The following is a 26,852-nucleotide window of genomic DNA, read 5'->3' as shown; positions in this document are numbered from 1 at the left end:
GACAGCACTCAGGAAAGAAAGGGAGGTACCTTAATGGTAGAGATCTCAGGTATCATGTGTTGCAAAGGACATTTCCGGGCCGGAGATAAATGACAGCTGATGCCAATCAGAGCAGACAATACGGAGCTAGATGGGCCAATGAGGTAACGCAGTATAAGACACCTTCAGAAGAATCAACAAATATTTCAAAGTTTGCTTTCAGCCAGCATAAGCAAATAATCAAACCAAACCCCTCAGTAAAGGTTTTCCAAAATACAGTTTTCCTTTTAAATATCAGCATTAACTTGTACATGAGAACTGAATTTTAACTACTAGTTTCTTTGAAGTGCAAAAAGGTAAGTGATCTACAGACCTCTGGGATCTACTACATTATTATTTTATAATATAATACATTATTAATAATATAATATTATTTTATAATACAATTGATTCAGTAAAATAAAGTCTCTTCTCCACTAAAATAAATTTACAAAGTGACCTACAGTAGATACAATAAAATCCTCCAAATAAACCACAACAAGAAAAACTGAGAGCAATAACAGACAAGAAAAGCTCTTGTATACTGAAATGTTTTTATCTTGAACCAGAAAGCAAGAAATTGGCTTGACACATCTCCTCAGGCAAGGAACACACCATGGAAAAGGAATGATTCTGTGGTCCAACTAATCTCACAACAACCAATAGCCCTTTTCTAAAAAACTTTTAAAGACATTTGCATCCTATTCTTACATTAGAGAATAAACATGAATGGAATCCAGGAACAGAATGCAAATGGCACTTGCATCAACTGTTAAGGGAAATTTCAGTAAAAAGAGCTAGTGATCTAGTAAAGACTGCAACCCAGTTGTCCTATGTAGTCCAATGCAAATATTACAAAATGTCCACCTAACTTGATTGATCCACTGGCAATTTTTTAAAAATCACCATCCTAGCTTCTGTGTTCTGTAACATCTCAGACTGTGGAGTCAAGACATAACTAACATTTTTAGCGCAGTGGGGCTGTGCTGAGAGCACCCTCACTGTGTTTCCCCTCTAGGATCAAGCTAAACAAATTTGAAGCAGAAGCCAGACATGCACTGATCAGCTGGCTTTCAGGATGCTACCAAGAAACCGCACACCAACTGCCTGCCTGGAATTCTCTGCCAGTGGACAGCATGATGGCCACAAGCGCAGACCGCACTGAAGGGGATTAGACAGATTCGCTGAAAACATGTCCATCAATGGATGGTACACGTGAGTGACTAAAGGGAACTCCATCCCCAGAGGCTGCAAACCTCTGAAATCAGTGCTAGGAAGCAGTATCAAGGGAGTGCCTTGGCCACTGTGTCCTATTTACTGGCCTTCCAGGGCAACTGGTTGGTCACTGGAGGGATACTGGATACTGGAGTACATGAACCACTTGTCTGATCCAACAAGACTCTTCTTCCTAGAGCAAGAGAGAGGGACAAGGACGATCTTGCCAGCAGCAGACCATCAGCCGCTGACTTCCATCAGGCCTAAGTTTGTCTTCCTCTCCCTGCTGGAAACTACAGAGCCTGGGCATGGCCAGGGGCATGAGCCCCAGAGCTCTTGGCCTCTTGGCCCAGCCCACAGCCAGCTACAACCTGGGATGAACCATCTGATGAATCTCAGCCAAGCCAAAGTGAATTCTTGTTTTGTCTATCTGGCTTATTTATAGTGTATTTCTCATTTGTTATTATAAGTTACTTTGGGTCTCTTTAGGAAGAAAACTGAGATACAAACATTCCAAATACATAAATATTATGCCAAACATTCCCAGAGCAATTATGCCCTTTAAAAAGCTGGATTTTAAAAAAATTAATACATAAACACATTAATGTCTTTAGCTTTTTCTTTTTAAAGGTAGTCTGAAGCGGGGGGAGGCAAAGCTGATAGCCAAAAGGCCTTCTATTTGTTGGTGTGCACATCTGTCATTTGAGTTGTGATGAAGCCAGGCTCAGTTCACCACCATGGCTAAGGAACGTGCAGTGAGCACTCTTTTTATATTACTTCCGTCCACACCTTAAGGGCCACTCTTCACGGCCACAGGAATTAACATTAAACACTGTCCTGCTTAAAAATATTCATACTATACAGTTCTTAGAAAGCATTCTAAGCAGAAAAAACCCTATGCAGAAAAAATGAATATAACACATGCCAAAAGAGAAAGTATTTCAAAGGATTAAAAAAAATTAAACTGAAAAAAATGGGGGGCCCTATGGAGAAAAAAACCTCAAACTTTAAAAAAAATTCCCAGGCTTTCACCTGGGAAACCCTGTTAAACAAATAAAAGTTAACCTTCTGTCTGACATACTGTTTTGCCATGTGCTGGGTATCTTTTTGGTGGAGGAACATGCAATGCAGCTAGAAATAACATCAGCCAGGAAAAACTTAATTCTGCAAATTCTTCAAATGAATCCTGAGGACTGAGCTTCCAGCCTGATCGAATCCACTGCTGCCTTTGACAGTTCAAATGTATTCCTAGACATGCCTTTATATGTAAGTCTACTGCCCCAAACCAGCCATTTCACTGTATTTCACATACATTCCGTAGCCAAGTTTAAAAGCAACTCTTTTAGAGGTTCATATTTGTAGTGACACCATAAATGATTAAAGTGGACCATAATGAAGGTATTCCCCAAACAAAATCTAAGTTAGATCCTATTTGTGAATTAACAATAGGAATGAATAGAGGGAAGGTGGAAATATACAAATAAATGAAAGTTTACAGCCAAAGCCAACACCAGTAATTTGCATCCCTCTGCCACAACTATCACAGACTCCCAGTGCTTTAAAGGTACCAGAGAAATAGCATCTCACAGAGATTGACTATTTTACCAGAGGTACCACCAGGATTGCATAGAAAAGATCTCACTTGGGACAACAATGAACAGGTTGTTCAGTTCCTACCAAGTCCCAAGAGGCACAACTTTAGTCTCCCCAGATACTAGGATATACCTATGAACAATGTTGCTGAAATCACGCATTAGCACTACTCAATTAAAAAAAAAGCAGTAGCAAAGTTTGACTTTGGGGACTTGTGCATCAAATTCTCAGCAGGTAATGTAAAGATACAGGCAAAATATGTTAGTAATTTAAATCAAAGACAGAGTTCAAAATGAATGACACTCTAGAAGCATAGCCTGTAAGCATGTGCCACACATTCTAATGAAAGGAAAACTTTTTTGGTAAGAATTGTTGCAGACAATCCCTCAAAATTTACGTAACTGACATGCTAAATCTGGAACATGTATTTCAATATATTTGCATGCAACATCAGAATATCACCCCTACAGAGGGTAGTCTTGTAAATGTTCATAGTTGCAGTGACAGTTTAAATTGATTAACACCATCAAAAAAGAAAGTTTACAAAATCACACTAGGACAACAGTCAATGTTCCCCATTCTAACGCAATAAAATATTTACGAGCTCTAGCAACAAAGAAAGCCTACTTCTCAATTAGGTAGCTAACCTGTACCTGGGCTGTACCACTAAGGAAGGGGGACTCTCATGACTGATCACTCCTCTATACAAAAAGGTTTCCCTAACATACAGGCTTTCTACATGCAGAGTTTTTTTTTCTTTTTCAGTACAGAGAATCATGTCAGTTCTGATTCTCCACCTCTGCTTACTGCTTAAGTCTAAGGAGCAAATTATATGTCAGAGAAAGAATCTTCAAGGGTTTGCAGTATTTTTAAAAACCTGTTTATATCCCACCTTTCCTCCAACAATCTCAAATCAGAGTAGAAGAGATAGGTTAGGATGAAAGACAGTGATTGATGCAAGATCACCCAATTAGTTTCATAATTGGCATTTGTCCAACTCTCTATCCACTACACCACACTGTCTCTTACTAGACGAGATAAAGAATATAGCTACTTCCACTGGCCCGTCTTTATTTTTCCATCCCCAGGTTCATAGCACTGCAGCTGAGGAGTTGCTTTTGACTGCCAAAAACATGTACGGTTAGAAAAGTTAAACCCCGCCTCCTCCAAACTGGTCCCACCCACCCCCACGCTGCTATTTTTAAATACCAGGGAAGACCCAAATCATAGATCCTCCTGCATCTCACCTTAATTAAGCCATCAATGGGCAAACATCCTTGCCAAAGAACAATACCAAACAATACCACCTACCTCATCCATCTCAGAACTTCCCAACTTTATTCAAAGTTTAGCAGAATTGTAAAAAACTAAAATCCATACAGAGAAAATACTCAGCATTGCATAAAAAATGATCTCACTACACAGCAATGGCATGACAATTCATTTCTTCTCTTTACATTCTGTGAGAATACAGGTTTCCCTTTGACTTCTTATGTCTAACCTAAGAAGCTTATTGATCATTCCTAAAAAAATCTATTCCGATTACCAGTAATAGTCACCAGTACAAGACATCAAGAATTCCCCAAAGATATCATCAAAACAATGAGGATTAAGAGAGTGTAATGCAACCACGAGGTCACAGGGAGACAGCAGCAATGGAGTGAACGAGATGTGACTCTAATGTAACTTGCCATGCCTCTTCTATTGTGGCAACCACTGCAAAGTCACAACAGATCTGTGTTTGCTCTGTACACAGTAAGAGAAATGGGATGAATCAGCTGGCAATGACTATGGCTGTCTACAGCTGCTTACAAAGAACAGAAAGCCTTGCTCATTAATTGCTTTCATTTGCATCTACTAATCAATTCAGGGTTAGAAGATGCCCTTGCTTGCCCTAGGTCAAGAAGCCCTGGGAGATGATGTTAAGATACTTAGATATTTTGTTGGCAGCAGTGTTACTGTACCACAATGAATTAACATTTTGCTAAATACTACAGAAAGTAGAACAGCCATCAAAACAGCTTTTATGATATCATTCTTACAGTGTCCTAATGGTACCACAGTATTCTTTTATATATGAGGCACTTCCATTATGTCAGACATATATTACTTGATACCAGCAGCATCCCATCTCCATAATTATTTCATACTATGCATAGGTACTAGTTCATATAGGGCAGATCCCAAAGGGTTATTCAGGAACACCTGACTAAATTATGGGTTCTACTTAATATTGCACTGTGCTACAGCCACACTTCTTAAGTTACTAGTCCTTGGAGTCTGCATGCACACTCTTCTAGATTCACATTTTCCTTACAATGCCATTCAAATACATAGCCTTACATGTGTCATTTGATGCGAATTACTCTAGAACCATCACAGAACACGTCACCAAACCACAACATACTGCGCTACAGAAGTTACGAACGCCACACAAGGTGAGGACCGCTTCTCCACCTTAGAAATCTCATGCGAGACAGAGCCCCCTAATGGGGGGGTTCAAGTCTGCAAAGATGAACAAGCTCAATAAAAAACCAACCAGCTCCATGCTTGGTAACACTGAAGAAGACGGCAATATACCGCTGGCAAGCACACAAAACAATGAAAGGGAGGAGTGGAGGGCTGGATTGAGTTTCCAACTCTCTCCACCGATGCTAATCTCTCTCCAGCCCCCGAATTGCACCAAACTTGGTCATGGTTGCAGGAATGCACATGACTCATGGCCGTATTGTGGATGGATCTGCAAAAGAGGCAGGTGGGCTGGCCTGTGTGTGTGTGTGTGTGTTTTTTTTTTTTGCGGGAGGCGGGTGGAGAGAGAGAGACAGCAAACTGCAGTGCGTGGGACTGGACCCGAGGGAGTCACAGCTGGGCTGCGCGGAGCATCTCTCTCCTCGCCACCCATGCGAAACAGCGGGCAGGCGCAGAGAACTTCTGGGGTGAGAGGGTCAACGGCGGCAGCCACATTGGTCCCCCCACGGCTTGCCGCCTGCCCGCACAGAGGAGAGGAGGGGAGGAGCTGCGCCTTCTCTTCCCTCCCCCTCTCCGGAGCCCTGCGCTTAAGGGGAAGGTTTGTGCTGCAAGGGGAAACCTGCGGGGCATCCCTGCTGGCTCCACATGGGCATCCTCTCCCTCCCTCCCTCGCAACTCTGCGCAAGGGCATCACAGGCGCCCTCCCTCCCTCTCCCCCCGACGCCCAGGTCCCTTCCCAAGGACAGAGCCTCCCCAACGCCATGACAGTGTCTGAGAGGGAAGCCGAGCGCCTGGCCAGCCCCCTCCCCCGCCCGCGAGCCCGGGCCGCCCGCCTGACCGGCCGCCGGCTCCTCTGCCTCGGGCGCCTGCCCTGCCCCGCGGGCTCGGAGTTCATTCATAGGCTGCCCCGCGGCAGCCGCCGCACCCCGCGCGCCCCTCGCTTGCGCACGGCGCGCCAAGAAAAAGTTCAGAGCCCAACTTACCTAAAATGGCTCCTGCAGCAGCCAAAATACAAACAGCTATTATTTGGTGAAGTTTAGCCCAGACACCCTGCAAGGACAGCCTAGCCTGGCCCCGGCACGCCCCCACGCCGCAGCCACTGGCCACCCGCAGCCCCCCAGCGCCTGCCATTGGAGAGGCGGCCCGTCAGCCATGCGCAGCCCGCTCCAAGCTTGGCTGCAGCGTGCTTATTGCTAGCTCCATTGTGCTCCTATTTGCATTGATGTGATCGTTGCTGGGATTGGCTGGGCCAGGGACCATGCAATTCCCCCCCCCTCGCAATTCCTTGTGCCTCCCGGATCCGCAGCTCCAGCCCTTCGCTAGCCCCCTCCTCAGGTTTCCAGCTCTGCTACCCAAGGCAACTGTAACTATAACTTTCTAGAGGGTGCAAGGGCAAGAAAGATCCCCCCAGCCTCCTCCAATCAAGGGGTTTTTTACTTACTTCAACCAGCATTTAAAGCGAAGGAGAAGGGAGGGGAGAGAGAAAAAACCTCTCCCCTTTTGCATTCCACGTCTTTGCTCGCTTTTTATTTCCCGGATGTGAAATTTCCTGCATTAAAACACAGTGTCTGGAGGTGGGGTGTGCAACCTCTGAGCAGGACGCTGCAGGTCTTTCTTTCGTAGCTGGAAAGAAGAAGAAATTGACATAGGACGGGGTGGGGGATCAAGTTTCCTTGGTCTGCAAACTCCGGAGACGCGAGCTCTTCCTTACCATACCCTTTCTCCCTTCCCTGCAAATCTGTGTACTGTGTGCTGCAATGAGTGTTAACAAACACGTCCCGAAGCCCTGCATTTTGTTAACTGATTTTAATGTCACTTAATTGGTGGCAGGCAAATGTGTGCAATTACACATCCCTTTGAATAGTATTCTTATGAAGTATTCATTTAGTGGTTCCTAGAAAAGAAAGATGTGTTATTTATTTTTCCATATGCATACGGGTGTTAGGCTTTGGAAAATAATAATAATAATTGCACTTACACCAGTCTTCTAGATACTTTAGTGTCTCACCCAGAGAGCAAGCCAGTGTTATCATCCCCACAATACAGCTGGGGTGCTGGGCGGAAAGGAGTGGCTTACTCAAGACCATCTACTGAGCTCATGGCAGTAGCAGGATTCAAACCAGTAGAGTGCTGATTCACAGCCAAGCCACTTAACCACTGTGCTATAGCAGATATGGTTAGGACTGTAGCAGAGTCATGCCAAAATCTGTACACATTGAAAAAGACATGGAAATGGTTCACTGCATGCCATGCCCAACCCACATTTGTGGCATAGATGGCTGAATTGCCAGTGGTTTTACCAGTTGCCCGCTGACAGCACACAGGGAACTAACCTCACAATCGCTTCACTGTGCTGAACTAGCAACAGGCTATGACAGGATGATACTGATGCAGAGGATGCCTTGCATACAGAAGGTTTGCAGGACTGGGAAAGACCTGTGCTGTCCTAGAGAGCCACTGCCAGGTGAAGTAGACTTGGATAAGGGGACCAATTCATCTAAGGCGATTATTCAGGAGGGCTTTCTTACACATGTGATATGTCTGTGCTTTAAGGAAATGGTTCTGAGAGATGTGTTGGAGACTGTAGACTATACTACTGCGTACTGTCTGTTACTGTAAGTATGTTCTTACTGGATAGTTCTGTGCTGTTTTATGTTTTGTCTCAGTATGTTCTTTCTTCAGCTCTGTATTGGATTTCTGCTTGTTTTCAAATATCTGCTAACCTTACCTATTACATTGTTTATTGAATGTCCCAGTCAGTGTTCATATTGACTTATACTTGAGTCTCAGTTAAAGGCAATAGAAAAAAAATTAACAAAATACACAGAAACAACTGTCTCTGAACTTGGTATCTTCAAACTGTGGTCAAGTGGATATATTTATTTACTTACTTACTTATGTACTTCATTTATACCCTGCCTTTCTCCTCAGTGGGAATCCAAAGCAGTTTTGCATCACTATTTTCTCCATTTTATCCTCACAACATGTTCATCAGCTCTCCTCCATTCCAGATGGTTTGATTATTGTTATGAATTTTATGTGGGTTTGCCTTTGAAGACAATTTCAAATGCTACAATTAGATCAGAAAATTGCATCTGACCAGTTTTCTGGAGGTGGGCAGTGCTTTAATATTAATTTGGTTCTGCGTCAGCTGTCCTAGTTACCAATCTACTTCCCGTTTCAATTCAAAGTGCTCGTATTAACCTTTAAGCCCTTCATGGTATGGGGGCCACATATCTGAAGGATTACCTTTACCATGAGTTAAATGTTGCTAGATGTACCATCTCTCTGCAAAGTCAGAGGAGGCTAGAGTGAGAACTTTCACTGATGAATCCAACTTTCTGGAATCATCTAGATAAGATGGGTAAAGCCAGATCAATTTTGGTAGGGATTATTTTTCAACCAGTTTTTCACTGTCTCCTTTTATGCACTCTTTTGAGATTCTGTTTTTCTGGGCTGTTGAGATTATGGCTGTTTTTTACTATAAGGTATCCCATATTGCTAAGATTTTATTGTTATTTTTATTGCTTGTTATTTTGTGGATTGTCTTTTCCTGACGCCTAAACATATCACCTTGGAAAAGTGGCATAGAAATTTTTGACATCTAAACAAATATACTGTAGTGTGCATTTTCAGGTGCCCTGGGGCATTTAGCCAAGCCTTTGGAGCCCAGAATCATTATGGCCTTGTAGCTGCTTGTCAAAGGGGACAATCAGTAATAGAAGACAAGATATCTTTTCCACCTTTGCAAATTTTCTCATTGAGAAATGCCTAATGAGCTTCAGGGATCCTCAGAAGTTCCTAGGAATGCAATTTGAAAATCACTGCATTAGACAGTAAACAATAATGTTTGTCCCAAGATAACTGGATATTCACCACAATAAAACAAACTGTATTATTAGTATGCTTATTCATAAGGACTTCCCACTGAGTCCAGTGACAACCGCTGCCAAGTAGATGGACACTGAATCACAAACTTCAGTTTTCTGATCTCAGTAAAGCACAAAAAGCTAGCTAGCACTCTTTGAGTTTGTAAATAGCTAAAGAAATGGTAAAAGATGAAATAAATATTCTCAAATCTGACTCTGTATTTTATAAGTTTCATCATGGGATGATTTTTTTTCAGCTGTGCTACAAAAATCTAAAAATATGGTTTTGCAATGGAAGCTCATCTACCACTCCCAGTTTGAGCTAGATCAAAGGTGCTGTTCTTAGCCAGACAGTAAAAGTAACCATAACTCCCAACAAAAGAACAGGTTGTATGTGAGAGTCTTCTTTATTATTAATGGCATTGCAGCATGCCTGCAACCCATGATGAAATATGTGGTTGTAGAAGACGTATAAACCTAGTAACTATAGTCAGATGATACTGTTTTTTGATAGCTCTCTCGCCAAATAATGTGGAGTTGAAGTCCTATTGGCAACAGCAGCTTGAAACACCCCATCTCCCCAAAGTGTATACTGTTTAGAACACATTGCCCCAGTACTTTCAGTGATCCATTTACAGTGCAATTCTAAGCAGAGTTACACCCTCCTGAGTCCATTGAATCTATGGGTTTTAGAAGCATGTAACTCTGCTTAACTTGGCACTGTTGTTATTTCTGATCAAAACCTCTAAATGTTTTTCACACTACATATCCTATATATCTGGCACTACATACTCAGAAGCCGCTTAGCTCTCTCGTTGATATCAACAGGCCTTTCAAGTGACTTACATTGGCTGGGGCTAGGGAGACCCAACTGAAAGGATAAAACTTCTATATCTTTAATAACAGAGAGTTGTACAAACTAGGGAATTGTGGGAGAGGCAGCCTGCCTGCCATGTCATAGTGAGAAAATGCACCTGCAGTAATTCCCTGCTATACAAAACTTTTAAAAGTACCGGAAACATAATCTGTCAAATAAATGCTAGAAAGAGATGCAAGGAATTTACGCACTGTCACAGTGAGATTTTGCTACAATTAAAATGTCTGGAAAATTAGTGACAAATATCATACAAACTATCACTCAGTCAAAACACTTAAACCCAATATCTAACCTCTGAAATCCAGAATGCAACTGCAAGAAAAACATGAGGAATTGTTAATCGGTATTCACTGTAGTCAAATCAGTTATTAGGTACATGTGGGAAAACAATATTCTAGCAGTGGATATTTTGAATATGGAACATTACTATTATCAAGCGAGAGGGGTGGTGAACATGGTAAAGGTAGCAGATTTTCTAAATAACCTGGATAACTTTCTCAATTATTTGAAAGAACAAGGAGAGACATGAGAGACAGCTACTGTGGGATATTTGCATGCATTATTTTTTTTAAAAGGGGGATTAATCACATTCTACATGGCTTGTTTGAGTTTTCAGTCTGAATAAATGAAGTTGCTTTACACTGAGTCAAACTATTGGTCCTCTAGATTAGCGCTTTCTAACCTGACTGGCAGTGTTTCCTAGCATCTCCTACCATTCATTGGATATACCAGGGCTAGAACCTGGAACCTTCTGCATACATAGCATGTATTCTAAAACAGAGCCATAGGCTTTTTTCCATATTTCAGAAAACGTTTAGTTACATTTTTTTTCATTTTGGTAATTTTTTTGCTCTTGTTTTACACCCACTCGTCCCAAATTACAAGAGCCCTCTTCTCACCAGTCCTGAGCTCTTGAGCTTCTTTTTAAAATGGCTTCTTTTTAAAAATATATGTTGAGACTTGGAATTGGTTCATCAGGGTATGCGATGCAATCCTTACGGACAAAATTGTTGCATAATTTCAAGGATCTAAGAAGACCAGTCTGAAGCTCACCTTGAATTTAAGAATTGGTACCTTGGCCAAAAAACAGCTAAATGTTAATTTAGCAGGTTTTAAAAGGCTGGTGGGATGTTTGTTTTTCTCAGTTTATGTTACTCCTTACTTAAACATATTATTTGATTACCTGATATAAGAAGAGCCCTGCTGGATCAGACTAGTGGTCCCCGTAGTCTAGCATCCTGTTTCACACAACAGCCAACCAGTTGCCCTAGAGAGGCAACAAATAGGAGTCAGAGGCCAAGGTCTTTCACTGATGTTGCTCTTACCACTGGGTTTCTTTAATTTACTGCCTCTGAATATGAAGGTTCCCTTCACTCAACATGGCTAGTAGCCACTAATGGACCTATCCTGCATGAATCTGTCTAACCTCTTAAAATTCATTTGTGCTTTCGGTCATCAACGTCCCTACTGCCAGTGAATTCCACAATTAATTACCCACAATTAATTTCCTTTGCCCTGTAGCTATTGCCTGTCTACTGGGTGTCTCCAAGTTCTAGTATTATCTAGTACTACCTCTTTTACCTAGGCATTCGTTTTTTGTTCATGGGTATTACTTGTTTTTTTGCTTCGATTTCCATGGCTGTTTTGCAGTTACTCAAAATGAATATATAAATAGTTATTAAAATATATTGAACTGCAACCTATTGCATTCTCTTCCTGAAAACCCCACTGAAATTTATTTGAGTTATCTGGATACACATGCCTTGTATTGTGATGTAATGCATCACATTTATTAAATGTTGTAGGATCCATGATCATGTGAGGCAATGAGGCGTAGGACCTAAATAACTTGTTTCAGTGTGCCCAAGGATTTGGGCAGACTCCATTAGATGCTTTCCTTTGATCCCAATCTAGAGGAGTTACCCGTGTTAGTCTGTAGTAGCAAAATAGTAAAGAGTCCAGTAACACCTTTAAGACTAACCAACTTTACTGTAGCATAAGCTTTCGAGAATCACAGTTCTCTTCGTCAGATGCAACTGACTAAGAGAACTGTGATTCTCAAAAGATTATGCTACAGTAAAGATGGTTAGTCTTAAAGGTGCTACTGGACTCTTTTCTACTTTGATCCCAATGCTGCTTTTAAAAATCCCTTCAGTTTCAAAAGAGGTCTGTTGTGAGGTACATGGAGTTGCATTTGAGAAACACAACCCAAAAATCTCCCTGAGTGTGTGAGAAACTTGTGTGTGTGTTTGGGGTCCAAGCCACACTGCATAGGAGAATGACAGCCTGTAGAGGCTTGTTTTGGTAGAATTCTTGGTATTCGTAGAATACAAGCTGACACCTTTGAAGATGAAGAGAGACACTGTTCTTCAGGACCACTCAGGGAACCCAACACACTTGGAATGCTTCTTTTTCTTCAGCGGGGAATACTTTATGAAGCAGTCCTATCCCTTTTTTAAAATGGCATTTTACATTCTGCAGAAAATGTTAGTCATTCTGCTCCTTCTGGATTATTTAGATTGAGTCAAGAAAGTTACTTTTATCTATATTTAGCTTCTTCAACTCTTTAGCCATTTTTATAAATGAAGATGATGATTCCAAGCCTCTGGATGCATGATCTTCCTTTGATGGTTATGAATGGCAAAAACATTAACAGAGTGATACTGATCTTTCAGTCCGCATGAGTAAACATCTAGTTTAACACCCTTTGAGTAGAATATTAGTCATTTTAAAACTGTGAATTAATGATTTGGATATCTGCTAGAACAACTGGTTGGACAATGATTTCAGCATTTACAGCTTTTTTTCTTGGAACTAAACTAAAACAGAACCCCAAATCCTGAGGTTCTGTTTTTGTAGAACAAAATTATTTGGAGCACCAGAGACCAGCTACTCTGCCACACATGGGCTGTAATTCCAGTATGAGCGACACTGTATGCATCTGCAGCCTGCATTCTCACCCATGACTTGCGATGGATTTGTCTCTAATCTACTGAGATGGTAGCAACACTATATAGATAAGCAGAATTAAAAACTGACATTGGGTATCTTAGCTAAGGAGCCTGCCTCAAACTTAAGTGGCTGTTCCTCCAAACAAAGAGTAATCTAAGTTGGAGGAAGTCTCCGCAGACTGAAGGAAGGCTTCAAACTTTGCTCAGCAGAAATGTAAGATATAGGTCAATGAAATGCCCAGAATCCTAACATTATTTCTCTGGACCTGTTGAGTCTCTTCATGCATGCAATCCAATTCCATGCATGCAATCTCATGAGTCATGAAAGAAAATCTTCTGTTTTATTTCTGCAATGATGTAAATAGACCATATCACAATGAGAGATGGGCACGAACTGGAAAAAAACGAACCGTGAGGTTCGTGGTTCATCACATTTTATGAACCATGAACTTTCATGAATCTACCCTGGTTCACAAACTAGTTTGTTTGGTTCGTGAAAACATCACTTCCAGGTCAGCTAATAGTCACTTCCGGGTCAGCAGAAGGTCTGCAGAAAGCCCAACCCCCGTTGCCTAGGAAACTGATTTATCAGCACCAGGCTGTCTGCAGTGATGAACCTAAAAATGAACCAAACAAATCAGCCTGAAGTTCATAGCGGTTCATCGGAAATGGGCTTTGGCCTGGTTCGTGCCAAACTTTGGTTGGTATTTTGGTTTGTGCCCATCTTTAATCACAATGACAATGAGCTTTCATCCCAGGCAAGGCCTCTGTTCTGTGTCCCCAGTAAAGTGTGATCCCTCCCCAAGCTTGACCTCTGGCCATAACTAGACCTCCAGGCCCTCCTGAATCTATCTAAGAGCCAAAACACACGTTAAGAAATACCTAGGTTCAGCACGTGTTCTCTTACCTCAAGGTTTGCCGGGATCTGTAGGCGTCCTGGAAGCTTAAAGTTTAGCATTTACAGAGCAGCAAAAAGGGGAAGGGAAATACAGGTGCCTGTATTTTAAGCTTTAAGCTTCCAGGACGCCTTTAAGCTTCCAGGACGCCTACAGATCCTTTAAGCTTCCAGGACTTTAAGCTTCCAGGACGCCTACAGATCTTTAAGCTTCCAGGACGCCTACTTTAAGCTTCCAGGACGCCTACAGATCCCGGCAAACCTTGAGGTAAGAGAACACGTGCTGAACCTAGGTATTTCTTAACGTGTGTTTTGGCTCTAAGAGTGCACAGACTTCAGCTAAGTTGGATAGAACACCAGTAGTCTTGGAGTTTCAAAAAATCACCATTCATGCTTGTTAGTTGCTTTGCAGCAGGAGACCTCCCACCCCCAACCTCCAGGCTCCCACTGATGCTCAATGGAGCAGAGGAACCAAAATTGGGAGGAGGGGGTAAACCTGTGATGCTCAATGCCATGACTCAAAACCTAGACATGATAGTGCATAATACTCTAGGAATTTCCCAAATCTCAATGATAACAACTGAAAGTGATGTTGCAGCATTGTGTGATGCCACTTTCCTGAGACTCTGCTCCTCCTGAAGCTCCCAGGAGTTGCCAGCTGAGAGGGCTGGCAACCCTACCTACCAGACATGCTTGGTTATGTAACAACCTGGAATAAAATACAGAGTCTGTATCATACAGTGTAAAAAGCAAGCTCATAACTGTGTCTGCGTATAGAACACTTTGGGTTTTGAGTGACTCTGTGCTAGATACATTGAGTGGAATATGAAGGGGAATAAAGTTTGTTGTTTTTGGTGTTCAGGAAAGCCTAGCCAGCTGCCCATCTCCAGAATATCATCTAACACAGCATTCAGTGCTCAGCCGTGGACTACAGGGAAATAACAAATGCAACGCTCGTTTGGGCAAGAGCTCTGGGGATTTGAGGTATCAAATTAATATTCAGTGTGCATTTTTCTGAAGACAGTACAGATGTCTAAAGCTCTTCTCACAAATACATGTCTCTGCCTGATTTTATGGCTTCCTCTCTATCTCTGGTATGGCATACCATGTATGCAGGAGCTGTAGCACCTCTCAAAGAGTCTGGGTGCTATCTCATTTCATCAGTAAGGAGAGTTTCTCAAACTCTCTTGGTGGCTGCACCCAGTCATCACTGAATGTTACTCTATACTGTTCTATTATATGAGTCATTGGTCATTAGAAATTTCTTTCTTGGACAAATGGTACTGGAAGTAAATATTTGCTGTAGCTCAACAATTACACAGAATCCAGTTGCATGGATACAACCAAATATCCAAAGAGCTTTATGTTCAGCCAGAGGGTTCAGTCTGACCATGTGGGACTGCAGAGGGTAAGGGTAGGCAAATGGCCGCCCAGAAAATTGCATTGCCCACCATTGTCCATTCTCTCTTCTTCCTACAAACTGGCAAAATTCTATGACCGAGTGCAATTCTCAACTATGCTGCTTGTCTTAAGCTGCTGGGTAGAACTCAGGCAAAATGTAGAGACAAATGGTTCACCTCAGTTATGGATACATGGTTCATTCTGTCTTAGTTCCAGCCAATAGTAAAGAAAAGAGCAAACCATTTCTTCCTAAAGTCCTGGTATGTTCTGCTTTAGGAAGCAAAGAAAGAAAAAAAATGGATTGGTTTGAGGCAAAAAGGAGGGGTGGGAGGACATCTCCGATGCTACCAAGGAAATAATATTCTAAGAACAGTGTCTCTTATTACAGCTGCCATTTGGGGATGCCTTTTCTTTCTTTCAGCTGCATTAGTCATCTGCAAAATTTCAGAGCTCCTAAGAGTCAAACTACATTGGACGTTGCAGTTTGATTACATGTTGGGAGGTTTGATCATGTGGTTTATACCTACCTCATAAAGACAACAAAAAAGGGAGTGAAAAGTAACAACTCTGCAAACCGAGGGTAACCAAGGAGGTTGAAACAACAGAAATAAATGTATATCAAATTGTTGAAAATAACTAAAATTATAAACTAAAAACACCCAGGGCCGGCGCGCCCATTGAGGCCAGGTAGGCGGTGGCCTCAGGGTGCGGGATGCCGGAGGGGGCGCCAGAGGGGGCGCAGGAGGAGGCGTGGGGGGCGGGAGTGTGCACTACAGAGCTGCAGCCTCCTAGCCCTCCTGCCCCGTGCTGACGCCGCCACCAACACATGCCTCCAGCCGGGTGCAGCAGCCACAGGCAGGCATCTGCGGCGGTGCAGGGCAACCAAGCGGGAGAGCTGGGAGGCCACCTGCGCGCCATCCAAGCCACCCGCCACAGCAACTGGGCCCGCGGCACGCACGTGCCCACACCCATGATGATGTCACATGTGATGTCATCACGCAGGCCGGTAGGTGGGTGTGCGCGCGTGGGGGCGCCTGGCCCACTGGCTGGCTGCGGGCACCGAAAATCCTGGCACCTCTGCTGAAACACCAGTATAAAGTCTAATAGGAATACATAGGTTAGATTAAAAGTATCATATGGTTGTACATATACATACTAAAACCTTGTATATGCATAAATATATATATATATATATGGGTATAATAGTACAACTTATAGCCATATGTACAAAACTAATAAAACCAGATGTGTTTTGGCCCAAAGGCCTTCCTCGGTGGTATATAAATATCAAAGACAGCACCCCATCAATAAAATGCATCAATAAAACATACATGGACTAGGACATACTGAACCTGAAATTGAGGGGGGAAAGGTGTGGGAGTGGACAAAAATGTATATTGGTTAATATCAGGATGGTGAGTGTAAAACTAATATCAAACATACGTTTTAATAGAAAGTACTCATGAAATTAAAATAATATGGAGTGAGTTCCTTAAATTATATCCCAGAGCAGCATGAGAAGTCAGGGTGCTGATAAAAATAGGAGTGTTGCTTTATACCTAACTCTACAGGGGAGGTTAGGGTCTCCAAAGATTTGAATGTAGAAGGGCCAAGAAAGCCTCACTAAAAAGGTCATGAAGTGTCTCCAGCTGCATACAGAGTAAAAGGATTTCAGTGGATTTCCCCCTTCATCTTCCTAATTAACACTCTGTTTTCTGCATCTCAGCTTTGCTTCCTTTTCTCTCATTGAATTAAATATCATGTTCAGGGTTCCCTTACAACTTCACGTCCTACTGTCCAAAGGTGTTGGGATTTGCTCGCTTGCTTGAGCTATCTGAACACAGATGAAACCGCCTTACACTGAATCAGACCCTTGGTCCATCAAGATCAGTATTGTCTACTCAGACTGGCAATGGCTCTGCAGGATCTTCAGCAGAGGTCTGTCACATCTCCCGTTACCTGATCCTTTTAGCTGGAGGTGCTGGGGGGGACTGAACCTCGGACCTTCTGCATGCAAAGCAGAGAGTCTTCCACTGAGCCACAGCACTTTCCCGCTGTTTACTGAATCACTGGGTTCTTTACTAGATCACTTTTCTCAAGGCACCTCTGTTACAACGTTATTGTATATTTTGTTGTACTTTGAAACAAGCTTTCTGGATATAGAAAGGAAGGAAGAGCATCATGTAAGCTTTGCTTGTTGATTCGGGAGGCCTGCACTGATTCTCATAACATCTGCTGCGTGCTGAACTGCAACCATGTTCCTCAGCCGCAAATGTATAAATAAACACATTTTAAAACAAAGTTTCTTGTGCTTTCTCCTCTAAATGGAACTGACCCTTCAAAGGCAACTCTGGATTGCCACCACTAGAGGAAGCAAGAACAGAACAATGTGTAACAATTTAAACATATCGAGCCGTATTCAGCAAGTCTATTATGCTATCAGTGGAGCTATCCTTCAACAGAAGTAGTGTTTTCTACCAAGGAAAGCTCTTTCTGCTTACTTTACCATCAGCTGTAAGAAATCACTGGAAACCACCCCTTTGATTTTCCTACCTGCTTAGATGGCCCCCAGATACCATGTGAGTAATTTGCAACATTAGAACTTTCTCTCTTATGGGAACTGAAATCTACTATCTCGTCATGGGCAACCCAGGGCCTTTTAAGCTTTACCGTACTTCTTAGGATCATCAATAGAAGGCCCTCACAGTGAGGGTGAGGCATGACCACCTTTTGTGATATTCTAGGCTCACTCTCTTTTTTATTTATGTCCTACTTTCCCTCCCAATCAAGATCCAAAGCAGCTTATCAGACTGTTATCCCTTCTTCCACTTTATTCCAAAACAACAACCTTGTGAGGTAGGTTGAGAGAATGTGATGGGTCCGGGGTCCAGTAAGGTGGTTTCCATGGCAGAGTGGAGATTCAAATTCAGTTGTCCCAAGTCCTCGTCTGAAACTCTAACCACTGTTCAATGAGGGCTCTCTTCCTTGAATCCTCCACTTTCTTTTTAAAAATATCATATTTACAGAGATAGAAGTAAAAGGCTATAGCTAGTTTTAGATAGACAGTCGTGTTGGTCTGCAATAGAAGAGTAGGATTTGAGTCCAGTGGCATCTCAGAGACCAACAAGATTTTCAGGGTATAAGCTTTTGAGAGTCTGAGATTCCTTCTTCAGCTATAGCTAGTATTCTATCTAATTGTTCATCAAGAAAGAAACCTGTTCCAAAATTCCATGATTATATAAAGACTTGGATGGTAAGAAATGACCTGAATAAGGCACTTTTTAAAACTTATATTAAACTTTCCTGATTCTGAATAAATAACTTAAATTTTAACAAGATGCCAGCGAAGACCAGGGTTGCAGAGGCAGGCAATGGCAAACCACCTCTGTTAGTCTCTTGCAATGAAAACCCCACCAGAGATCGCTATTAGTCAGCCATGACTTGAGGGCACACTCTACCACCACACACATTTAAGTTTTTGCTCTTTCACATTGCCTTAAGATGCATACCTCCAGTTTATGGCTAGAGTCCTGCGTGCACCCAGAGCATCTTGTGATGGTGTTTTAGCATTAAACTGGAAGGGGGAAATTGCTTGGAAAGGAAGGTAACACCTTGCATGGGATTCATAGAACTTCTCTTGACTAGGCAGTGTGGCTAATGCTTACACTCACACCCCTCCACCCTCAGTTTGCCCAGATACTACTGAACTAGTGTGGATGAACTTGGAGATAGGCTTGGTTAATATCTGACTTTCCAAAACTGGATGCTCTAAATTAGTGGTAACTTTCACATGTGCTAAATGTTCAATATGGATATCCCTTCAGTATAAGAAGCGATATGTCTTGCATGTGACATGCACCCCATAGGAAGCAATTGCCATAGATATGCTACAACATCCTATCGTGGCCTTCCTGTCATGTTTACATGTGGCAAAATAGATGTATATTTATTTCTCACATGTGATGGAAAAGTGATAGTCTTAGAAATGACATCAATAAGGAAATGTATCACATGGGAAGCAGCCAATACTCTATGTCTTTAGATTTCAGTAGCATTTGGAAGGCCAGGGTACGGTACAGTAATATTACTGACACTCTTTCTTTACAAGGAATGTTAATTCAAGTGGCAATAATTTCATGTGGTCCTCTTAACTCATGACAACCATGTTGATTTATAGTTAGTTCTCTTAGGATTGAAGGATTCCAGTTCCTGTATCTCTCTTTAAAAATAAAACCCAATATGTGCTTCAACGTATCTTGAAGAAGCTTAACCTTCCTCAACAGAGAGAGAAATTTGGGGGAAGAGAAGGAGGAGCAAAAAATGAAAACTCCCTCTTTTCAATTCACTACTAGTGCTGGAGTCCAGATGTTCCTTTGTTAGAAACAGGCAGGCACCTTTATATACCAAGAAGAATTCATTAAGCAATTACTGCTAAAAAGGACAAAACCAAAGTCACAAGGGTATCAATTAGCACCTGTTTGTTGCTGAACTCTGGGCTACAACAAAGGAAGCACATTTGCACACCTTCTACCTGGCCTCACTTGCTTATGGAGAAAAGGAATGTTGTGTGTGAGACAGCAGCATGATTAGTTCTCTTACCTGTGGAGTGAAATGGATTCCCGATGGAAAATTATACAGGAACAGTAGCCTTAGGCACAGTACTAAGATTCAGTCCAAAGCAAACAAGGATTCTCGAGTCAAATGGAAACATGAGAGACAGCAAGGACAGAATGTGGCAACACAAATGTGTGTTTGTGTGTGTGTTGTTTTTATGAGAAAAAAGAACCAACCATGCAAAAAAAAATCACCATAATGCTGGAAAATATGACACATGGTTTTAAATTTTGCTCCTACTTTGTACAATGGTTTATTTCAGCTGAACTTTGATGTACTTTAGAGAACAACCTCTATCTACCTTGTACTGGGTGTTTAGAAAACTTCAGCTAAGGTTCATACCTTTGCAGTTGCTTTTGTCTGCCATGTCCATTCTTGATGCCCTGCCTAGCAACTGCTGTGTGGTTTTATCCCCCATTCCTGAAACAAGTCAAGCAGGTGACTTGGGGGTATCCTCCTGTTGCTCCTACAGGGATAGAAGCCCTGATGTGATGAAGGAGTTGAAGTCAGCAGCCATTTTGCAACTCACTCAGGGGACTAATTTCTTAGGCACATACTCAGGTTACCTGAATGTTGATATGTACTGTTGTTTCCATTTAATGTTTTATTTAGAACTGTATTTGATTGATAGTTTTAGATTATGATTTTAAATTAAGTTTTTAATCTATTTTTTTATTTCTGTTGTAAGCCACCTTGAGTGATATAAAGTAGAAAGTGAATAAATGTTTTAAACAAACCAACAAATGCTGTAACGGCCATCCTCCAGTACAAATCCCTTCTTCTTGGAGCTGTTCTGCCATGTTTTGAGCATGGAGCAGGGGTCACTGGGGCAGTCGGGGGGGAGGGGTGGTTGTGAATTTCCTGCATTGTGCAGGGGGTTGGACTAGATGACCCTAGAGATCCCTTCCAACTCTATGAGTCTTTGCATTTTAGATGCCCTTACCCGTCTCCTTTAAGGGGCACAACTCTTCTCAGCATGATATTCAATTCATTTCTGAATTTTTATTTTATTAGTTGTAGCCATTTCTCTATAACAAGTTTCCACAGATCCCCATTCTGTGAACCCAAAAGCCCACCTCTTAGCACTACAATTTTACAAATAAATTGTGTTTAATTTTGGTGAAGACAAAGTCCCATTAGTTACTACAGTAACTACAGACAAATGAAATGTGTATTATTTTTATAATAAATTGTGGTTCTGTACATTCCATTCCTATTTGTCACTACCTGACTCTGCAGCCTTTCTTCTAAACTGGAGCCCAGTACACAAGAACACCTTTCTGATTATAAGAGTTAATCAGATGAAATATTTGGAGCCTGAAAAGAAAGCAGGTGCAGCTAGCAGCAGATCATCAAAAACCAACAGGCAGAGGGCCATTTTTAATTTAATTTCTCCAGATTCATCCAGAAAATTTACCTTGTATTTCTTATTATATTAATATTGGAAATGGTTTGCTTTAACGAAAGGCTAAATGTGCTTTTGTGCAACAGATGCTTGTACTCCTTCATGGGTTTTGTAGTCTTAAGGCTGCATGAACGTTCTTGTGCCTTTGTTTTTGGGTTCCAGTCTCATGTAAAACAGTTAAAAGATGAACTCACAAATGTAAGTTTTGTTGGTATGGTGAAATGTTGAGCTTGCACACATATATGAATAATAATTAAATGCTGTCAAGTCACAACTTTTGGAGACCCCATGAAGCTCCTCCTGGCTGGGTTTTCCAGGCAAAGGATGAGGAGGGAGGGTTTGCCATTTCCTTCCTCTACACTGCAGCCTTCCTCCTCCTTGTTGGTCTCCCACCAAGTGATGGCCGTGGCCAACCTTGCTTAGCTTCCAAGCTCTGACAAGCTCAGGTTAGTCTGGACTAGAGGTGGGCATGATCCAAAAAAAAATACCGATCAAGCTGATCGTGGATCGGCGCCAGCGACAATCCCGAATTAACGATCCACACCGGTCATCTCCCATTTCCGATCCGTGGATCGTGGGTCGTGGAGGCAAAAGCGGAGGGGCGCCCCGCTGTTCTCAGCGATACAGGAACGGTGGCTGATGCCAGCGGCATCTGTGTTTGTGTTTGGCTGTCTGTGTTTGGCCATCAGAGCTGCCTATCAGGGTTTGCAGGGATGAGATTGGAGTGCCCATGGCTACAGAACACCCCCTTCCCCCTCCCTCCCTTGGGTGTCTTCTCCCAGCTGGTGACTGCTTTGCTGCTCCGTGGTTGGAAGGAAGCCCTGCTGATCAAGGCAAGCTGGGCTTCCATTCGGGTTTCCAGGGTGACAGAAGGAGGGCAAACACAGCTCAGGCATTCCCCTGGCTCTGTTGCCAGGGGAATAGATTGCTGGCGCCTGAGTGTCTGGCTTCCCGATCCAAGCACAATCGCCTCGATCCAGCCCTGATCCAGCCCCCCTCCCGACCCCTGGATCGTTGGCCATGCCCGAGCACGATCCGCCGGGTCCTGATCGCACGATCGCCATTATTGTGGTTTTTTTCTGATCATAATGCGGATCGTGCCCATCTCTAGTCTGGACTATTCAGGCTATATGTGTAAATACAGAGGGATTGTTTTAAAAAATTAAAATGTAATGAAAATGCCAATTATTTGGTAAAGATAGTTTTAATGTGAGTATCCAATATTATGATAATGCATAAACTTTTTTCATGTAAGCACAAATTTCTGAAAACATGAGAGATTTTATAATGGATGCAAGAATTTTCTAATCAAGATTTAAAAATAACAAAACCATGATTTTCAATCCAAATTCTCTCCCAGTGTGTTGTTGTCTGGGAAAGCTGCTGCTGTTGTACTTCAGTTGCTCAAAAAAAATTGTTGCTCAGGATTGGCTGACTGGCTGTTCTTTGGAATGGATTAGTAAAACTGTGGCTGCTGTCAGATGTCATATCAGTCCATAGTTTGATTGAACTCCAGTTTAATGTGATGTCTGAACACTAGTCGCCTCACTAACTCTGGTAAGTAGTACAAGAACCACAGATCAGAATTTATATCCAAAATGACATCCTGGCTTGTGAATGCTGGTTTGTTGTAATTCTGGGAAATGGTAACATCGAAATATAGGAATCTCAGTTTAAACCCAGTTTGATTAGTACCTCCACCCACACAGAGCACAGAATTATGAGTAGGAAGGAAGAAAGGAAGGAAGACTTTTCCAACACCATCTTTCACTGGTAGCAGATAAGCAGGGATTTCTAAGCAGACTCTGGATGGATTAAACCACTTGCTGCACTAAGCATTATTAGTTCAATAAGCTGTGGTTTAAACTAGCTTTTAACTGTGGTTGATCATGATACAGCCTGTGCCTTCAGAAGTAGATGATTTGTACATCTCATAAAAGCTAACATAAAACCAATGTGCTGCAGGCAGGTGCAGTTGCAACATATATACCTTATACTGTGATAAGAGTAGTACCAACTCTGGATTGTCCCATGCTGCTCCTTTCCTTGCTCAGATCTTTACAACCATGTTTGTGCATGCTTTCCCTGTGCTGGGTCTGCAGGAATCAATTAAGCAGACTGTAATGTTACGGATTTCAAAGAAGCCTTCAGCACTTGTGATGCATTCAGTCATCTGTTACCTGTGAAGCATGGCACTGCCTTTTTTTCCTGATACAATCCTACATCTGGAAACATCCTAGTGTTGGACAATGGTAGGGTCATTGCTATCTCACAAGATTGCTGTGAGGGAAAAAGGAAGAGGGGAAAACCATGTAAGCTGCCTTAAGTTCTTTGGAAATAGGATGGGATAAACATGTGATGGATAAATAGCCAGGGCTTTTTTCCAGCTGGAACGCGGTGGAACAGAGTTCCGGAACCTCTTGAAAATGGTCACATGGCTGGTGGCCCCGCCCCCTGATCTCCAGACAGAGGGGAATTTAGATTGCCCTCCGCGCCACCGAGCAGTGCGGAGGGCAATCTAAACTCCCCTCTGTCTGGAGATCAGGGGGCGGGGCCACCAGCAATGCGACCATTTTCTCTGAGAGCAACCCACTGAGTTCCACCACCTCTTTTCCCAGAAAAAAGCCCTGTAAATAGCTATTTCTTTTCAAAAGACACAGTGTTTTTCTTCCTGTTCATGATACAGGACTTGAATCAGCCATTCAGCTTCAAGCAAGACTGTAATTTGAAGAAATCCTAAAGCAGGCCTAGAAGCAAGTCCCATTTTATTCACTGGATCTTATTCCCAGGAAAGTGTTTTACGGATTACAGCTTCAATCCTCTTTTAATGAACTTTCCTTTGTGAATAGTAAGATAATTAAGAAAATTAGTATGGGTCCCAGACTTGTAAGCCAGTAAACTGTTGTATGCCCCACAACTATTCACAACATTTGGTTACGACAAAGGGTTTAGATGATGTCATAGTGATACTCTAGTTCAACCCAAAAGCTGATGACCTGTCAAGATCAAGTCACAGGGAGTTGCTTGTGATGCAGACATGATCTCACTGTTGCCGGGCTATGTGCCCAGCAACACAGCTGACCGAAGGTGCTCAATCTGAATAAGAGAAGCAGGTGCTGTTGCGAGAAGGCCTGCTGTTTGGTCATTTGCATCTCATTTGCTGCCCAGATACTGTATCAACCTGGTGATGACGAGCAAGCCTGGATACGCTACAAGCCTGGCTTGGAGCAGCAGGTGCTGAAGCAAAAGCTTTCCTTCTAGCCATCTGGATTATAAATTGGTTGCTGCGTATAGCATTCCCTGAAATTCTGGGTGTAAAGGGAAAAAATATTTGGGAGATAATTGCTTATATTGGAATTCAAAGTCTGGCCATATTATGTTTGTTATTAGACAATTAAAGCATGTTTCAGGGGTTATTTTGTATACTTCAGAACATTTATTTCTAAAAATGTATTTAGATAGATTATGGATACTAAAACATTTATTGTTGTTTTTAAAATACTTAGTATGTCCTCAGTGGAGTTCTCTCTGGCAAGGCAGCTAACAAATTTTAGAGTACATAAACACACTATATGAGAGCTATAGTATGCATGTCTGTGTATTCATATTGTCTTGAGATTCACATACACTGAATTAATTGGTCTGAAATAAATGAACCCAGAAAGGATCAGGAGAAGTCTCATATGAGATCAGGACTATGGTTGAGACCAAGATATCAAGGCACAGGGATAATTAAATAAAATAATCACATATGCGGGGAAAGTATAAATGGCTGGATGTTATAAGAAATTGGAGACATGATGGACAATCAGAGCAGCTCTTTAAATAAGTAGAGATGAGTACAGGATGATCATGATGCTAAAAAAAAAAACCTCTTATCATCAAGAAAATGATATTTTAAAGCCCGAACCTGAAGCCATGATGCTTTAAAACTAGATTGAAGGTGACATTTGACCATGACTGGTGCAGGCTATTTCCTGTATTTCAACAAACGTAATTTTTATGTATCGAACTTCCATTGCAGCAATTAATTCATATCGGGGGAGGTTCAGAAGCAGGGGCCTAAAGCATTTCTGTTCTTGTATTTGAAAGACAGTTTCTATTCATAACCACAATTAAATGTTTACATTTCTTATGAAGTAGAGGTAGCATTCTGTGTTCTAAATAAGTCTAATTCAGGCAGAAAGCTTGGATCAGAACACTTAATAAGCTGGTTTGTCATCTACCAGCTATATTGCTAGAGTATGTCTGGAATAGAGTACTGGGTATCAGGGGCAGAAGACAGAGGACAATTTTTTTTTCCCAGAGAGCAGTTTGAAACTTATTTTTAGACCCACCTTTCCTCCCCAGTGAGGACCCAAAGCAACTTACAACATCAATTTTCCCTCCTCAGTTTTATCCTCAGAACACTAATCCTATGAAGTAGTACGTTAGGCTGAAAGAGTGTGACTTCAGCAAGCTTTGATGGCAGAGTGGGAATTTGAACCTGGATCTCCCAGATTCGAGTCCAACACTACATCACACTGGAAGAGCAAGATTCAAGTCCAGTAGTACCTTAAAGATTATTGTTTAGAGGACAAGTGGAGATCAGCTGTAATGTCAAACTACGGCTTGCTAATGAAGGGGGAAGAGAAGAAAGGGCTTGCAATATGGTGGCTTTTTATAAGGTAAAGTGTGATATCAAATTGTAACCGACTCATGGCAACCCTATACATAATGTCAAATTATGGTTTAACAGCCCATAGCCTTGCCATCAATTGCTGAGAAGTATTAAATTCTGCCATGTGTTTTCCTGTAATAAGGAAAAATGGGGTGATGGAACTGTTGAAGAACCATCTGAACAGGGTTAGGCTTTCTTTCCAGGTTCGCCTTCATTTTTTCCAAAGCCTTTCTTTAGAACTCTGTTCACAAAAACTATGGTGCTATCTGCTGGCAGTGCTCAATAATGCACAATAGAAGGAAGCTTCATTGGCCATCCCTGTCAGCTGCATCTCTTAAACCTGCCGGAAATTGAAACTATATAGACAGGTATTCCAATTATAGATGCTGCTAAGTGTAAAGTAAAGCTAACCAGAAGGATAATATTAACTGGCAGTTTCTGGCCTCACAAATATAAACACACTCTTCAAGAAGACAGATCTTAAGATATCTAAGGTGACTCTTCCTCTGCATTTCAGAACATTGAAGTTACTGTAGCTGCCAGTACATATCAGACCTTCCTTTGAAATATATAAAAAGACAACAAGATCCCCTTCTATAAATGTGGTTTGTTGCTTATTATACTTTATTATGGAGAGGGGTTGTGGCTCAATGGAAGAGCCTCTGCTTTGCATGCAGAGGGTCCCAAGTTCAATGCCTGACACCAGCAGCTAAAAAGGATCAGAGAGAATATGATGGGAAAGAGCTCTGCCTGAAACCCTGGAGAGCCACTGAGTAAACAATACTGATCTTGATTGACCAAGGGTCTGATTCAGTACAAGGCAGCTTCATGTGTATTATCCAAATGGTCCTGAAACATGGCTATGAAGGAAGATGATTTTTATAA

General features: G+C 42.0%; 1 protein-coding gene across 1 annotated transcript in view; it reads right to left on the bottom strand.

Moving 5' to 3' along the window:
- The window catches only part of CHD6 (chromodomain helicase DNA binding protein 6), a 196,989-nt gene extending 190,654 nt beyond the window's left edge, over positions 1–6,335 (bottom strand). The window contains exons 1-2 of the mRNA XM_054979661.1: positions 6,279–6,335; positions 30–162 (exon numbers count right to left, since the gene is read on the bottom strand). The gene's annotated coding sequence lies outside the window, so the exon portion shown is untranslated. The remainder of the gene's footprint in view (positions 1–29; positions 163–6,278) is intronic.
- Positions 6,336–26,852: the final 20,517 nt, after the last annotated feature.

This window comes from Eublepharis macularius, chromosome 5, assembly GCF_028583425.1.
Source record: "Eublepharis macularius isolate TG4126 chromosome 5, MPM_Emac_v1.0, whole genome shotgun sequence".
NCBI classification, from domain to species: domain Eukaryota; kingdom Metazoa; phylum Chordata; class Lepidosauria; order Squamata; family Eublepharidae; genus Eublepharis; species Eublepharis macularius.
The sequence above is the reverse complement of the archived record's forward strand: the minus strand, read 5'-3'. Positions and strand labels throughout refer to the sequence as shown.